This window comes from Dasypus novemcinctus, chromosome 15 (assembly GCF_030445035.2).
Source record: "Dasypus novemcinctus isolate mDasNov1 chromosome 15, mDasNov1.1.hap2, whole genome shotgun sequence".
In the NCBI taxonomy this organism is placed as follows: Eukaryota; Metazoa; Chordata; class Mammalia; order Cingulata; family Dasypodidae; genus Dasypus; species Dasypus novemcinctus.
The window spans coordinates 73,305,447-73,323,583 of NC_080687.1; positions in this window are offsets into that span (position 1 = coordinate 73,305,447).

Consider the following 18,137-nt stretch of genomic DNA (forward strand, 5'->3'; position numbering starts at 1 on the left):
TAAAAATTGATATTTTGAAAATTCAAATCTGTTCATTTTATGCCCTATTTCATAATCATCCATGGTTCACCATTGCCAGCAGTTAAAACATAAATGCACCAAGCTAGTATTCTAGGCTACCAACAATATATTTCACTTTAGTTTTCAAAACAAGCCATTATCCCTTAAAATTATATGACTTGTTGTAGTCCATCTCTCCATAATTCAACTCACATAACATCAGTTCTCTATGTGTGTGTCTGTTTTTATGTGTATGCCCCTGTATCTGAAATTTTTCTAATTCTCTTGTGTTTTATTTTTCTTATATTTTCTATATTTTTGAATATCCTATATTTATGATATTTAGCTTAAAGTTTGCCTGTACTCTAGTCAACAAATACTTATTTCATTTCCTGAATTAATGCTTTCTGAGTGTGTTGTAAAGAAGGATGAATGACATACTACGCCATGGAAGATAAGTCTTTGGTCTACTATAGAACCTCTACCTCTGTAACATTTAGGCACATCATTAATAGTGAATTAGTGGCAGATGGGACTAACTATTAATAACTAATAATTTTACAGAATGATATGGCATTATCACTAATTTCAAAGGATATTTCGTGTAGAATTAAAAATGCAGAATTTAAGTGGAAGTGACTACAAGGAAAGCTTTGGGTTAGGATTTAGAAGCCATTTTTCAAGATTGAAAACAAAAAAAATCAAAACAATTTTAAATGAGTAGAAAACATGTGTAAGCCTCAATGAACAGAAGATATATCATAACAAAGTAGATCCTACTTATGGTTTATTAAAAATGTATTTAAAAGTTTAAATTAGGTGAATATAAGACAAATAAGTTAAATTGCTTAGTTGTACTGGCATAAATATTTTGGAATTAAAAGTGCCTTTTTACTGCATTTAGAGCTCCTGTAACATGATGTCTAAATAAAATTACTCAGATGCTCTACTAAAATAGTTAACATATAAAATAGGTAACATGTAAAATTGAGAATAATATAAATAGTTTGCCAACAATATCATTTATAAATATAAAATATCATTAGAAATATCATTTGTAAATGTAAAATTTATACTAGTTGCATATGTAAAAATAGACTACATATAAAGCAATTTGTTAAAGTATTATTTATTTACTGTAATTCAGAATCAGCTATGCTGAAAGCATATTTAACTATCATCCTGTGTGAAGCAACTATTATAAAGTAAAATAAATTCTTTAGATTATTTCCAGTTCTGTGATTTCATTGAAATGCCATTCAATTAACTACATTAGAAATCAGACCATTATCAAAATCTATTTTAGTTTTCCGTAGGCACTATAATTACTAATAAAATCAACCTTTTTGCTTTAAATTAAATATAAATTGAAATAATGTGCTTGTGTGTTATTAAACTAAATTAAAAAAACACTTTTGTAGTAACATTAGGCAATTTTAGTAATACAAGGGGGTTATTCTTTTCAACTGACAAAACAAGATTACATAAGTTGTTTAGATGTTATGTTGGATTTTAATGATCTCTGGTAATATTATTAGTGGGTACCAAACACCTTTCTTCCCTTTTTGAGCTATTACAAGTCATATGTATCATATCGATTGGTACAAAAGTTAAACTGATTTTCTTAACTTTCCATCATCTTTACAATGAAGCTGCTATACAGAATAATTTAATTTCATTTGATTAATTTAATGACATTGCAATTACATAAGGTGCCAGAATTAAAAGGACAGTTTCCAATTATTTAGAACCTTCAAGTCTATCATTTTTCTCTGTGATTGTGTAATGTAAGACTGATAAGTTATTGAAAGGATTCATTCTCTAAGCAGACAATAATATGTAACAATTTCATGTTGAGATATATCAAGCTAGAAAGGGATTCTTCATAGAAAGAAATTGAGATGAACAGTGTGTTTTAAAGTTTAATTTTAGGTACATGAATGGACCATATGTTCCCATCACCAGCATCTGCTAGTTTTGGTGAGCAGGTTAAGCATATCTTCAATAAATGAAAATATTTTGAATAGTTACTTTTTTAAGTAGGTGGAGGCCATGCAATAAACTAAATAGAATGTATTTTTATTTTGTATTCATCTTGGTTAGAGATTCCTTAAGTTAGCAACTATAGCCCACTTTAAAAAAATTAAAAATCTACATAAACTTTAACATTTTTAAATGTATTCTCTTTTATGTTTAAATGTTTATGCCTAAAATATATTCTTGTGTGATGAATGTTAAAGGATTAAAATATACTTTTCAGACAATATTCATCGATGTGATTTAGAATTATGATAATATAAGATTGGGCACAGCTCTTTAATACTGCTAGGCATTAGCACGTGTACTTTGCAGTGTAACTAATCATATTCATTTCTCTGGAGAATATAGGCTTACATAAACCATGAAGTAGACCTTGGGGATTCTCCATTTACTTGTGGAACTGTTTAATAAAATGGGCCCTCCTGAAATTTCTATAGCTAATTAAAAAAAGGAATAGAAAGAGAAGAAAAGAAAACTTTTGAACATGAAAAAAACATGGAAACTACCTCAAACATTTAAAGATTGCAAAGATTGGGAGTTTATTAGCTTCAAGAGCATAATCTGGCATCTGTGGAGGTTTTATAGGCTGTCTAAGTGAACATGTGTTGTAGGGTTTTCTTGCTTTTTGGCTAGTTAGTAATCAAGATAAATTAAGCTGATATTATTATATTCTTCATTACCAATTGTGCAGAATTAAATTCAGATTTGCATTAGACAGTTGCTGGTGTCCTCAAAATTGTATTTTTAGAAATTCTGTGATTTTAAAAATTTGTACCTACAAGTATGGAATATATATGCAGACCAGTAATAAACCAACAATAAACCTACCTGCAGGAAAAGAAAGCAACAGAGTAATTATCTGCAAAATAATATATTATTAATGATTATGATTTTGTATCAGAACAAGACTGTCGAAAATTGCAGTGACATTGTATGGTGATTATTTTAATAAAACCTAGCGAGTCAACAATGCAAACTCCAGGCATCCCTACCTTTTTGTTGCTCTGATAGAAAAACACTATTTCTAATAAACTCACACATCTGCTTTTCTCCATCCTATTACCAAATAGCTGAACACTAATAAAGAAAATTCCACAATAAAGCAAATGATTTCTATTCTAAATATGATAACCACCTATTACACGGGCTCCTTTATTACAGCCCCAAAATATTCTATCTACTCCTACCTTCTATAAGGATTTTTTCTTTAATATCCTCATTGTATTTTACAAATGCAGATGTATTACATGTTTATTGGAAGATAGTAAAGTGGTACAGAAGCATATCAGAGAGAGTAATTTAACATTTACGTTAAATGAAAGGCAGTATCAAAAGATTTACAGGCTAGTAGGAGACAATATTAGTTAAATAAATTTAAATTATAAATGATGTTTATTAAGAAGAGGTACTTAACTGCTATGAATCAGGTGGAATGGATCTTGCAAAAATTGCCAGCGAAAAATTCTCCAAGAAAATCAGTGGTGAGCTGAGATTTGAAAAACTACTGAGCATTAATTAGAAGAAGTGTTAAGTGTGTGAACAGGCCCTAAGTGGGAAGGAAAGAAGCATGTTAGAAAACAATGGAAGGAGACCAATATAGCTGAAACTAGAGGAGAAGCTGCAGGAGGCTGTGGCATTAGTAAAGGGCCAGAGAATGCAATGCCATGCGTCAATGATGAGGGCTTTAATAGAAGAGCGAACCATTCATGCATATGAACACTGATGTCTTTCCATTTATTTAGGTCATATTTGATTTCTCTTAGCAATGTTTTATAGTTTTCAGTATAAACTTTCATATACAAGGTCAAATTTTTTCCTAAGTATTTTATTCCTTCAGATACTTTATTAGTCAGGGTTTTCTAGGGAAACAGAAAGGAGTGTGCAAATATTATGAAATTTTATAAAATTGTGTCATTCAACTGTGGGAATGCCAACGTTGAAATTCTGTAGGGTAGGCTGCAAGCTGGGAGCTCTCATGAAAGTATTCACTGAATTCCCCAGGAGAAGCTGGCTGGCTGAAGCAGAGATGGAAATTCTCTCTTCTGATTGTGGAAATCATCACTTCTTTGAAAGCTTTCGACATATTGAATGAGTTATCTCTCACTGTGGAAGGCAAAGTCTTCAGCTGATTTTAGCTGTAGTCAGCCACAGATGCAATAAACTTATACTGATGATTTAAGTCCACAAAATGTCCTCACAGTAACAATTAGGCCAGTGCTGGCTTGACCAAACAAATGGCACCATTACCAAGATAATTTGACACATGAACCTATTACAGACACTATTATAAACTGAATTGTTTTCTCAGTTTCTTTTTCAGATTGTTCATTGCTGGTATACAGAAACACAAGTGATTTTGTGCATTGATCTTATTCCCAACAATTTTGCTCAAGTTGTTTATTAACTTTAGTAGGATTTTTTTGTATTTGGGGGGATTTTTAAAACATAATTTCATGCTTTCTGTGAAGAATGATAGCTAACATCTTCCTGTCCGATTTGGATGACTTTTATTTCTTTTTCTTGCCTGATTGTTCTGTTCAGAACTTTAAGTACACTATTGGACATCAGTGGTGAATGCACACACCTGCGTCTTTTTCCAAGGTTTTTGTTTTATATTGTTTTTCTTCAGTCTATTAACATGGCAGATCACATTGACTGAATTTCTTATGTCGAATCATCCTTGCATTCCTGTGATAAATCTCATTTGATCATGTTGCATAATCCTTTAATGTGATGTTGAATTAAATTTGCTAGTATTTTGTTGAGGATTTTTCATCTATATTCATATGCGATATTAGTCTGTAATTTTCTTTTTTATGTGTTTAGTATATTTAACCAGTTTTGGTAGTGGGGTAATGATGGCCACAGAATAAGTTAGGAAATGTTACCTCTTTAAATTTTTGGAAGAGTTAGACAAGGATTTGGGCCATCTCTTCTTTGAAATTTTAGTGGAATTAACCAGGGTAGAGTCTTGGTCCTGGGCTTATCTTTGTTGGGAGTTTTTATTTATTTATTTATATTATTACTGATTCAATCTTTTTAGTTGTTATTGGTTTGTTAAGATTTTCTGTTTCTCTTAGTTAGTTTATAAATACATCTGTTTCTAGGATTTTGACCATTTCATCTGTATGTGTTGGTATAATATTATTCAAAGTATTCTTTCATACTCCTTTGTAAAAAATTTATGTAAGGTTAGTAGTAATGTCCCAACTTTCATTTCTTGTTTTAGTTATTTGCATGTTTTCTCAATTTTCCTTGTCAGTCTAGCTCAAAGTCCATCAATTTTATTGATATTTCCAAAGAACCAACTTTGGTTTCATTGAGTCTTTTTTTTCCTATTATCTGTTTCTTTTATCTCTACTCCAATGTTCATATTTTCCTTCATTGTGCTTACTTTGAATTTAGTCTTTCTTCTAGTTCCCAAAGTTATGAAGGTACATTATTGGTTTGCCATCTTTCTTATTTTTTAATTTAGGTAATGACTGCTATAAATATCCCTCTGAGTACTCATTTTGTTGTATCACCTAAGTTTCAGTATTTCAATTTTCTGTTTACCTTTTTATATAAGCACTTTTCAGTTTCCCATGTGATTTCTTCTTTGATCCATGTTTGTTTAAGAGTGTGTTGTTCTATTTTTTCTTAAGGTCAGGACATTTGAATACATTTTGTTAACTCTGGATGTCAGATTCCCCTTTCCCTAGGGTTTGCTACTGTTTTTTTTCCCCCATATTTTTGTTTAACTCTTTAGTAAGTATTCTTTCTGTAAAGTGATATTTCCAGAAATATTATTCAAAAGATGTATTTCATAATGTGACTATTCAGCGAAGCCTCTGTTACTTCCATTTGTATTCAGCTAGTGTTATAAAATTGATACCTTTGATTGCCAGGAGGTAACAAAAATCAAACAATTAAAAAATATCAGAAAAAATGTACCTCTTCTAGTCTTTGCAGATTGTTTCTGCTCTCCATCATTGTTCCGCCAACCTTACACTGCCGTGTTAGCTTTGGAATGGGAAACTTGGGATCCCCTCAGGTCTATTTGAGCATGCCTATTTCCCTGGGCATATGACGGTCCTTATAAACTCCCCTATTTAAGTGGTCACTCTGAATGCTCCACTTTCCCCAGGAAATTCTCCGAAGCCTTTTCTCAAGAGCCATGCATCCTTTATTATAGGTCTCAAAAGTTTAAGATTTGCCTAAGAAATCTGAAGTTTGTTTTTTTCCCTTCAGTGCTTTAATGGTTATGCTTTCCACTACTCTGTCCAAGATGAGATCTGGGACAGGGGAAACAGAAACAAGTCTTAAGATTTCCACCAAATGAGTTAAGATAAAGATAGTTACAATCCAATCTTCAAATACAGTGGTTGCTCTTCCTCCTGTACTCAGAACCAGGCACTGCTCTGGAAGCATGAGCTGCCAGTGTGTCCATTAGGGAACTGGACATAGGGAGGCCAGTAAAAGCATAATGAGGCTTTGCTACTTTTTGTTGTTTTTGGCAAGGGAGTAAAAATTTTATTGAGAAATGAGGAAAAAATACATACCCTAGACATCGCGTGGGTATGCCACAGGGTAAGACGTGCACATGGGGCCCTGAGGCAGGCCTTTTTAAGACCTTTCCTCCTCCCCTTTCCTAATGTTGGGGAGGGGCCCCAGCTGCTGGCAGTTCTGACTGGTTGCCTTACATTCCCCACCTGTTAGCGCTCAGAAAACTTATCCGGGACGAATGTGGAGGTCTGTTTGGAGTTATCTGGGGCTTCCTCTTAAGCCCAGGGTATTGAAAGTGTCTTTCCAACTTTTTTCTTAGTAGAGGACTTCCCTCAGGGGGTTTTAGGCAGGGTCTCACAGCCATGTCCTCTGTTGTATCCCAGCTGTGACTCAGTTTTCCCTCTTTCCCTATACTAACCTGCTTCAACTCTGCCCTCAGAAAGTTTACACCCTTATTCTTAAGGGGAGCTGAAGGACAATGGCCATTCTTCTGTAGCTGCTTCCTGCAGGTTAGGAGCAGTAGTTCCTGCCTGATAGGCAGTGAAACTCTACGACTTTCCTATTCAGGCTGAAGGAAGACAGGTCAGGCACCAGGAAATCCGTGCATGACTAATACCTCGATCTGGATGGTGCTGATTCTAGAAGAAATAAACTTGTTAGAATTTTGAAAATACATGGTCCTTCTAAAAGGATAAAGAAGATGGTGGTAAGCGGTCTCCAAAAGGGGGTCAGTCATGCCATACTGCACCATGGCAGTGAGAAAGGCCAGGTGCTTCCAGAGGCTACATCCTGCCAGAGTTGACGGGCTTGATCTTGTAGGTATTAAATATTTTCTAGGACTGTTCTGGAGCAATTTATGTGGAAACAGCATTCCTCCTTGAGGAACAGGCAGGTTCCTACCTGTGCTACTGATACCATATTAAGGCTCTGTGATTTTGTAGCATCACAGTAACAAGGGAGTCTATTTGTTGTCTAAGGGCTTCTAAGGCATAGTTAGTTTCTTCTGTGCTGTTGGTTATCAACAAGGAAAGAGTGCTATGACCTACTGAGTTTGGTTTAAATCTTGTAGGCATGTTCATTAACTACTTAGAAAATGAATTAAGTTCACCAAGTCTTTTAAGAAGTTCAATATTAACTGTAGCTCAAAGAAAAACTTATGCATTGATTAGTGCATTGATTAGTGTTAAGTACTGTACCTTTGTACCTGATAATATATCTCTTCTATTCTAGATCATATGCAGAAGGATGTTACTATTGTTTTTAACTTGCCTTTTTTCTGGATTTAGTGATTGCTTTATATTCTTGATTCAATGTTTATTTTCCAGAGTTTTGAGAAAGTTGTTCTACCAATTTCTGCTTAATTATTAATGTTTCTGTGGGGTATGGGATTTGGGAATATATTATTCCACTGTCTTGTTCCTCGCACTTTTAAAAGTAAGAATTTCTTTCTTGCATTTGGCTGTCTCTCTTGGTCCCTATAAATGATCAGACTTATATTCACATCTGAGAACACATGGTAACCACCTTTAACAAATTTTTTATTGTCATTGTTAGTTTTAAATAATAAATTAAAATGTCAACTTCATTATTTGAGTAATTAATTATCTGGTAATATTTCTTAAATGAGGTTGAATATATTAATTTCTGAGATAAGTGAAAATGCTATTGAAGTAGAAAGTGAAACAATAATATGACCAGTTCCTCAGTGGATCAGCAAAGCACCACTTTGTTAAGCAGAAGCTCACTATTTTTAAAAGTAGCTTTCTATAAGTTTTAGAAATTCCTGATTACACTTTTTGGACAAATACATAAGAATGTAGTTAAAGGTATTTTACAAATGTATGAATGTGAATGCTTCCTTTCTGCTTCTGGGAGTAGCATCTTCTATGTATTTCATGCTTTATACCAAGCACTAAACTCAGCACTTTTTATGTATTAAATAAAACTAGCAATGCTAACAAAAGAAAGAAAGCGATAAAAACTCCAAAACATGGCAGTTTGCTTTTTCAGAGCCAAGAGTATCTTCTGCTTCCTGCCTTTTACCTCTAGACCCTCTTTTAAGGGGATCACCTGATTAGGTCAGACCCACCCAGCTGATTAGCTCAAAGTCAACTGATGAGAGACCTTCAGTACATCTGAAAAATCCTTCCATCTTTGCCGTATAATATAACTTAATAAAGGGAGTGATATTCTATTACATTTTTATGTATCCATTACATTCAAAAGGACGTCAGAAGTCTGGAATCTCTGTGGCCATCTTAGAATTCTGTCTACCAAAAGAATTTTTAAAAATCTTACTAGATAATAGCAATTGAGATAATTGTTCACAGACCAAACAACATTGTTCATTTTGTGAGAATAGTGTGTTTCTAGGTACTAGTGGTCAATTATATATTTAACATTTTTCTTTTGAAGTGATATATAATCCCTCCAATAAGAAAATGGTAAATGTAGGCTCAGGGAAGGGGGCTGGGAAGTTAAATCAAAACATTGCTTTCCAAGTATTGCATTCTGTTGCAATTTGCTGACAGTTTTTAGTGTCTACATGAGGAAGAAGAGAATGCAGTTGTAATCAAATGCATTTGGATAATCTCTGATATATAATGTAACTGAATTCCACTATCTAGTAAGGAAATGCCCTTAAGGTGATTAAGAATCCCAAATTAACTTTTGTTTTTACTAATGCCAGCCTATTTAAACAATATATGGGGAGCTCTATCTGTTCTGCTTTCACTACTTTACCCTAAACTAAGTAGCAAGTACCTCTGATGGTATTTATTTTTCTAGTTTATCATTGCCATTATCAAATTAAGTTTTTATTTCTTACTGCAATCAGCTAACAATAGGTTGGCTGGAAGGGAAGACAACACAGAACTTTATGAAATAAAGGGACAGAGAGAGAGACACACACACAAGAGAGGAGATAAAGCTGGGACCAGGGGAGTTCCTTGGAGCTTCTGGAACTGAGAACCTTGACCCTAGTTTCTATCTCATATTCATTGGAAACTACCAAGAAGCTGTTTGCTATTAGAACTGAAACATTATCTACAATAATAGGGAACAACCGCAACATCCACAATAGAACAGTTGTAACATTTACAATAAGGAACAGGTAAGCCAGTTTCCTACAACAATTTCTTAAATATATTTATGTTTGTTTGATGGCACTTTAGATCATGCTTATATTTCATGTTAGAGCATTGTATCTTTTAGAAGGGCTTATATTCTCTAACATATTGACATTAGGACTGAAGATATCCTTTTTTTTTTTCCGAATTAAGAATGTTTTTAAAATTTTATAAAGGTAAATTTACATCAATTCTTCCATCATCTCTTTTTTTGTAAAATAAAAGTGATTTCATAGGTGAAAGACATAAAATGAAAACAATGATATGGAAATGATATGCAATAATATTCATTTAATTGTGAGAGTTCATCAGGCTAAATAAAGAGCTTCTAATTAAGTAATTATATAATTATAACATTTGGAGGCAACACTATAATTATATGTTCCTTCATGTAAAATTTATTCAATATCTATTTTTCAATTAGCTAGATGGAATTTTGTCTTTTGATATTTAACATGCATATGGTGTATATTGATGTGTGAAACTTAAATCCTTCAGTTTTGCTTTACATGATTAACATTTCACCCAACTTAATCTGTATATTTGATTTTAAACTTCTGGGACAGTATGTGATGCATGCCTTAAATGAAAGAATGATTATTGTTATGATATTACTAGCAAAACTGATCCATCGTCTCTTGACTTTTTGTGCTTTACAGTTCACTTATATTTATTTGTATTTGTGTGTAGGTGCACATGTGCATGTGTTTCATTCACATTTTGGCTTCTACAATAAATTTTGTGTACTTTTCAAATTCTGTAATTAATGCTGTAAGCTTATTCAATTTTTCCTTCATGTGGAAGAATGAGAGAATACTAGAGAAAGTAACTAAATATTAATATTTCTAAAAACTTTGTACAACTGTGTATTCAATGAAGCATAATAAAATAAGGACCAATTAAAACTATAGTATGATTTTTCTTTTGAATTTAATAATCTGAGCACTATATTACACGAATTGCTTGTGTTAGGTTAAAATTTCAACATTGCGCAAACGTCTGCTTTTCATGGGAATTTCTCTTTATCTCTTGACTTTTCAAGTACTATAGGCTTTTGCTGAGTATCTGCTGCACCAATTTTAAGCAAGGAAAATTTTAGGAAACCAGAGGTTTAATTTATTTCCAATCTTCTTCCACACAAATCACAGGAGAGTATATTTCATTTTTCTTATGTTAAACTTGGGTTATTTTAGATAAACAGTTTATTTACTCAATTCCATGTACTACTTGTTCCCTTCAAATCCCAGTTATCATCCTTTTGAGAACTTGATATACACTATTGGCTTATAGTAGTACAAAAATTACATATTATTTCTAACTTGCAGAAAACACAGTTTCATAACTCCTGATGTTGATAATTAGTTGTCACTTTATTGCATCTTTTAAAGACATTTTCCATCTCTTCTGAAACCAGGGCAGCTTCATGTGTACATGTAATACCACTATAGTTTTTCTTGTGGGTATAAGATAATATACCTTCCTTCATGGATGAATATTTACTGTTCAATATACTGAGGTGAATGGAACACATACCACCTATCAGACATTTGTGCTAGAGCCTGGAGTTAAAAAAGTATTCAATGAAAAGATGTTCAGTATTATTAGCCATAGCGAACGGCAAATAAAAACACAATGTGTTATCACTGAACAACTATAATAATAGCTGAAATAAAAAAAATATTGATAACAGTACTAAAGATTGAGGAGAAATTTGGCCACTCAATAATGGCTAGTGGGAATGAAAAATGGCACAGCGACTCTGAAAATATATTGGCAATTTCTTAAAAAACTAAGCATGCTCTTATATTATGACCCAACAGTTGTACCTTTGGACATTTATCCCAAGGAATTCAAAACTTATGTTCACATGAAAACCCAGAAAAAATATTCATAGCAATTTTAGTATTATATTTATGCAATGATGAACTTTACATTTTAAATGGACAAATTATTAGTTGAAATTCTTCATCTTTCACTCAGTGTATTTCCCTTCATGATGATCCAATTTTTTTCTGGTACATTCTACCTCAAAAAGAAAACAGCAACAACAACAACAACAACAACTAGATTATTAGTGTTTGTATCAAGGGAAAGGGAATCTGTCATGAAAGAAATAGCATAGGGAATAAATAGGCAATTAATAGAGAAACTTCCACCCTGTGAAAATAAAATAAATTACCTTTAAGTTGGTATATCATCGTTGAAGTTTATCAATTTCAACCCAACATTCAATTTTAATATTTTGCACAATATGAAAAAAACACCTTTTCCAAAATAAGGACATATCTGAAATCAGATATGTCAAAAGAACAGCAACATGTTCAGTAGAAATTTGATATAGACTTGCTATATAATGACTATTATTTTTAGACTGTCTTGTTAGTAACAATAAAAGCTTTTGAATATATACTTACTCTTTTTTTTATTCCCAGTGAAAAGGTGCTTTATTGCAAATGCACAAGTAAGGAACTGGGGAAATCTTCCTAAAAAACAGTCTAATTAGATCTGGAGAAGGTATTTGAATTTTTCAGAGCTACTTAAGAAATTTTTTTAATATAGTTTAAAAAATTTTTTAAAGATACTTAGATTGCATAAATTTTACATAAAAATTATAGAGGATTATCATATGCCCCCTCTTAACCCCTCCCTCATTTTCCCACATTAACAACATCCTTAATTAGTGTGGTACATTTGTTACAATTGGTGGACGCATTTTGGAGCATTGCCACTAAGCGTGGACTACAGTTTACATTGCAGTTTACACTCTCCTGCACAATTTCTAAGTTATGACCAGATGTATAATGGCTTGTGTCTGTCATTGAAATGTCATTCAGGACAAGTCCCAAGTCCTGAAAATGCCCCCATGTAGCACCTGTTTTTCCCTCTCCATCCCCTCAGAAACTCTAGTGGCCATACTGCCTCCATATCAATGATAAAGATAAATTCTTCCATTGATAGAATCATTATAAGTCTATATTAGAATACCATTTAATCTGACTGAATAAGACTTTTCTTTGTAAAGTCTTTTTTTTTGTATATTAGAGATGATCTAATTTTGCAGAAAAATCATGCAGAAATTACAGATTTCCCATTTACTGTCCCACACACACAGTTTTCTCTATCATTAACATTTTATGTTTGTCTGGTAATTTAGTTACAGTTGATGAAACAATATAATAATTATGCCATTGACTTTATTCTACTATTTATATTAGGATTCATTCTTTGGTCATACAGTTCTGTTTTGTTTTGTGTGTTTAGTTTTTTTCTTTTTGTAACCTCCTTATAACCTAAAATTTCTCTCTATATCTCTTTTCAAATTTACATTCAGTGGTATTCTTTACATTCACAAAGTTGTGCCTCCATCACTATAATCCTTGCAAAATTCTTCTGTCACCCTAAAAACAAAAACTGTGTACCAGTTAAACATTATCTCTCTTTTTCCCTCCCCATCCCACCACCTGTATTCTAGTTTCTGAATTAATAATTTACACATACTGTTTATTTCATATAAGTGAGAGCATACAGTATTTATTGTTTTATACCTGTCTTATTTTATTCAACATAGTATCTTCAAGGTTCATCCATATTGCAGCATACATCAGAAATTCATTCATTTTTACAGTTGGCTAATATCTCATTGTAGATATATAACACATTTCGTTGATATATTTATTCTGTTAATGGAGTCTTGGATTGCTTTCTCCTTTTCACAACTAAGAATAAGGCTTCTGTGAACCTGGGTGTGCAAACATCATTTAGAGTCCTTGTTTTCTATTCTCCTATGCATATATCTAGTAATGGGATCCCCAGATCACATGGTATGAATAATTCTATATTTAACTTTCTGAGAAATTGCCAAATTGTTTTCCAGAGTGGATATTCCATAGTACATCCCCACCAACAGTGAATTTTCCTATTTTCCATATCTTCTCCAACATTTGAACTGAAAGATGTTGAGCATCTTTCAGTCGTGTATTGGCCATTTGTACATCTTCTTTGGAGAAATATGTATTAAATTTTTTGCCCATTTTCACATGGCTTATTTGTCTTGTTGTTGAGTTGTATGAGTTATTTATATATATATGTATGTATGTATATGCTGTATATTAAATCCTTAACAGACACCCAGTTTCTAAATATTTTCTCCCATTTTGGTTGTCCTTTTACTTTTTTTTTTGATAACATCATTTGATGAACATAAGTTTTAATTTTGATGAAGCCCCATTTTTCAAATTTTCTGGTGTTACTCACACTTTTCATTTAAAGTCTAAGAAATCATTGACCAACACAATTTCCTGAAGATGGTTCCCTATGTTTTCTTTTGGAAGTTTGATACTTTTGGTTCTTACATTTAAGTATTTGCCCCACTTTGAATTGATTTTTGGAGATGATGTGAGGTATGGTTCCTTCTTTATTCTTTTGCACATAGTTATCCAGGTTTTCAGCACCATTTGTTGAAGAGATTACTCTTTCCATACTGAGTGGAATTGGCAACTTTGTCAAATATCAGTTGGTCAGAGTTATAAGGATTTTTTTCTGAACTCTCAATTTGATTCCGTTGACATGTCTGTCCTTGTACCAGTAACATGCTCTTTTGATTACTATAGCTTTGTAATAAGTTTTAAAATCAAAAAGTGTGAGTCCTCTAATTCTTTTTTTCTTTTTTAAGATGGTTTAGGCAATTCCGGGCCTCTTATCCTTCCGCATAAATTTGATGATTGGCTTTATTGTTCTGCAAATAAGTCTGTTGGAATTTTGATTAGAATTGTGTTAAACCTATGCATTGTTTTGGGTAGATTTAATGTGAAATATCCTTCCATTTATGTATGTCATTTTAATTTCTTTCTGCAATGTTTTTAAAATTTCCGTGAACAAGTTTTTTACATCCTTGGTAAATTTATTCTTAGATATTTGAAACTTTTAGTTACTTTTATATGTGTATCTTTTACTTAATTTCTTCTTTGATTTTTCATTACTAGCATATAGAAACAGCATTGATTTTTGCATGTTGATTTTGTACTCCACAGCTCTGTTAAATTTATTATCTCTAGAAACTTCTTTGTGGATTTTTCATTGTTCTCAGAGGATCAGATCCTATTTGCAAATAGGGAGAGTTTTACTTCTTTCTTTAATTGTAAGTCTTTCATTTCCTTTTCTTGTTTAGTTATTCTGGCTAGAACTTCTAGTTAAATGTGGTGATAGGGAAGCAGCTGTGGCTCACTTAGTTGGGCTCCCATCTACCATATGGGACATGAACCCAGGGCCTCCTTGTGAAGGTAGGCTCACCCACATGCTGCGGAAAGCCACCTGGCCCGCAAACGCCATGGAGTGCCACCCGGTCCGCAGACGCCATGGAGCGCTGCCCAGCCTGCAAGTGCCGCAGAGAGCCAACTCAGCAAGGTGATGCAACAAAAAAGGGAGAAAAACAATAAAACACAGAAGAGCATGCAGTGAATGATTACAGAGAGCAGACAGCAAGCAAGCCACAAGAGGGGAGGGGAAATTAAATAAATACAGACACAGAAGAACACACAGCAAATGGACATGGAGAGCAGACAGCACACAAAAATTCACAAGGGGGCAGATATAAAAATATGGTGATAGTGGGCCCCTTATCTTGTTTCTGATCTTATGGGGAATGTTTCAGTCTTTTGCCACTGAATATAATGTTAGCTGTGGGTTTTCAGATATTCCATTTTCATGTTAATATTCCCTTCTATTTTTAATTTTCTGTTTTTGTTTTTGTTTTTATTTGAAGAAAGGGATGATGAATTTTGTCAAATTCCTTTTCTGCTTCAGTTGAGATGATTGTGTTTCTCCCCTTCATTCTATTATTATGATCTCTTACATTCACTGATTTTCTTATGTTGAACCATACTGGTGTATTTTTCATTATACATACTTGGAATAAATCCCACTTGTCTAGGTGGTATAATTCATTATGTTGTTATATTTGGTTTGCTAGTATTTTGTTGAGGAATTTTGCATCTACATTCATGAGGGATATTGGTCTGTAATTTTCTTTCCTTGTGGCATTCTTATCTGGCTTTAGTATTATGAAGATCCTGGTATCACAGAATGAGATGGGACATGTTTCTTCTTCAAGTTTTGGCTGGTTGATAGGATTGGTATTATTTCTTCTTGAATTGCTGGGTAAAAGTCACATGTGAAGACCTATTTCTCTGGAATTTTTTATTTTCATTAATTTATTTTTTATGAATGATTCAGTCTCTTCACTCCTGATTTTCTGTTGAAGACTTCTGTTTCTTTTAGATCAGTATACCTTGTTTGTGTGTTCTAGGAATTTGTCCATTTCATCTAAGTTATCTAATTTGTTGGCATACAATTGTTCATAATGTCTTCTTATGTTCCTTTTTGTTTCTGTGAGGTCAGTAGTAATGACTCCCTTTTCATTCATGATTTTACTATATTTGCATCTTCTCACTTTTTTCTTAGTCAGAGAAATGAAGTTTTTTCTGTTTTTTTTTTTAATCATTCTTTTCAAAGAGCCAAACTTTGGTTTCACTTATTCTCTTTTGTTTTATAATCCTCTTTTTCATTTACCTTCACTCTAATCTTTGTTATTTTCTTCTTTCTGCTCAATTTGAATTTAATTTGATTTTCTTTTTCTAGTTCCTCCATATGTGAACTTAGGTCTATATTTAAATTCTTTATTCTATTTAAATTTACGCATTTATAGCTATAAATTTTCCTCTCTCAGCATTGCCTTTGCTAAAGCCTATATGTTTCTTTTTAATCAATTTTATTGATATATATTAGTAAAGCATACAATTCCTCCAAGGTGTACAAACAGTGATATTTGTTATAATCACATAATTGTGCATTCATCTCTTCAATCATTATTAGAGCATTTTCATTATTTCAATATTAATAATAATAGACAAAAAACAAACAATGAAACAAACAAGAAAATTTCTCACCTCTCCGTCTCTCTATGTTTCTCCCACTGTACATAGCTACTGTTTCTGGCTATTCTATTCAAAGTATATAATAATGACTTTTAGTATAATCACAATGTTGTACAGTCATCATCTTAAAAATTTGAGAACAATTTTATTATTCCAAAAAGGAAGACTCCATACCCCTTAGCATTCCCTCCTCAGACCTATATGGCACTCTGTATTTGGTTTTCTTCACTTAGTATAATTTTTTTTGTCTGATATTAATATTGTGTAGTATTAACTAACATTTGTTCAGCTTCAAGGAAAAATGGTCTTACATATACAATTCTATCTATATTCATATTTCACATAATATATTTATATTTCACATAATGTATTTAGTTCATAATAGGGCAATCACACAATGTTTGTCCTTTTATGTCAGGCTTGCTTCATTCAACTTGATGTCCTCCAGGCTGATCCACATTGTCATGTTTTATGACTTCATTTCTTCTTACTACTGCATAATATTACATCGTTTGTATACTCCACAATTTGTTTATGCGTTCATCAGTTGATGGACACCTGTGTTGTTTCCAACTTTTGGCTATTGTGAATAATACTGTTATGAACATTGGTTTACAGATATCTATTTGTGTAACAGCTCTCAGTTCTTTTGGGTATATACCTAGTAATGGTATTGCCGGGTCCCACAGCAAGTCTGTATTCAACTTCATTAGGTACGGCACAAATGTCCTCCACAGCACATGTGCCATTCTACCTTCCCACCATCAGTGAATAAGTGTTCCTATCTCTTTATATCCTCTCCAGCATTTACAGTTTTGTGACTTTTTAATAGCAGTCGGTCTAATGGGTGTGAAATGGTATATCATTGTAGTTTTGATTGGCATTTCCCTAATTGTTAGTTATGTAGAACATTTTTTTCATGTGTTTCTTCACCATTTGTATTTTTTCTTTGGACAGTTGTCTTTTCAAGTCTTTTGCCCATTTTTCAATTGGATACTTTTTAAAAATTGTTGACTTGTATGATCTCCTTATAGATCACAGATATCAAAAGCTTATCAGGTAAGTGATTACCAAATATTTTCTCCCATTGTGTCAGCTGCCTTTTTACCCTTTTGACAAAGTCCTTTGAAATGCAAAAGTGTTGAATTATGAGGAAGTACCATTTATCTCTTTTGTCTTTTGTTGCTCATGCTTGGGGCATAAAGTTTAAGAAACTACCACAAGATCTTGAAGATGTTTTATTACATTTTCTTCTAGGAGTCTGATGGTTGCTGTTTTTATATTTAAGTCCTTGATCCATTTTGAGTTAATATTGTATAAGGCATGAGATAGGGGGTCCTCTTTCTTTCCTTTGGATATGGCTATCCTATTCTCCCAGCACCATTTGTTGAATAGACTGTTCTGACCCTGCTGGGTAGGCTTAACAGCCTTGTCAAACATTGCTTGACTGTAGACGTGAGGGTCAATTTCTGAGTTCTCATTTCTGTTCCATAAGTCGGTCTGTCTGTCCTTATGCCAGTGCCATGCTGTTTTTACCACTGAAGATAGGTAA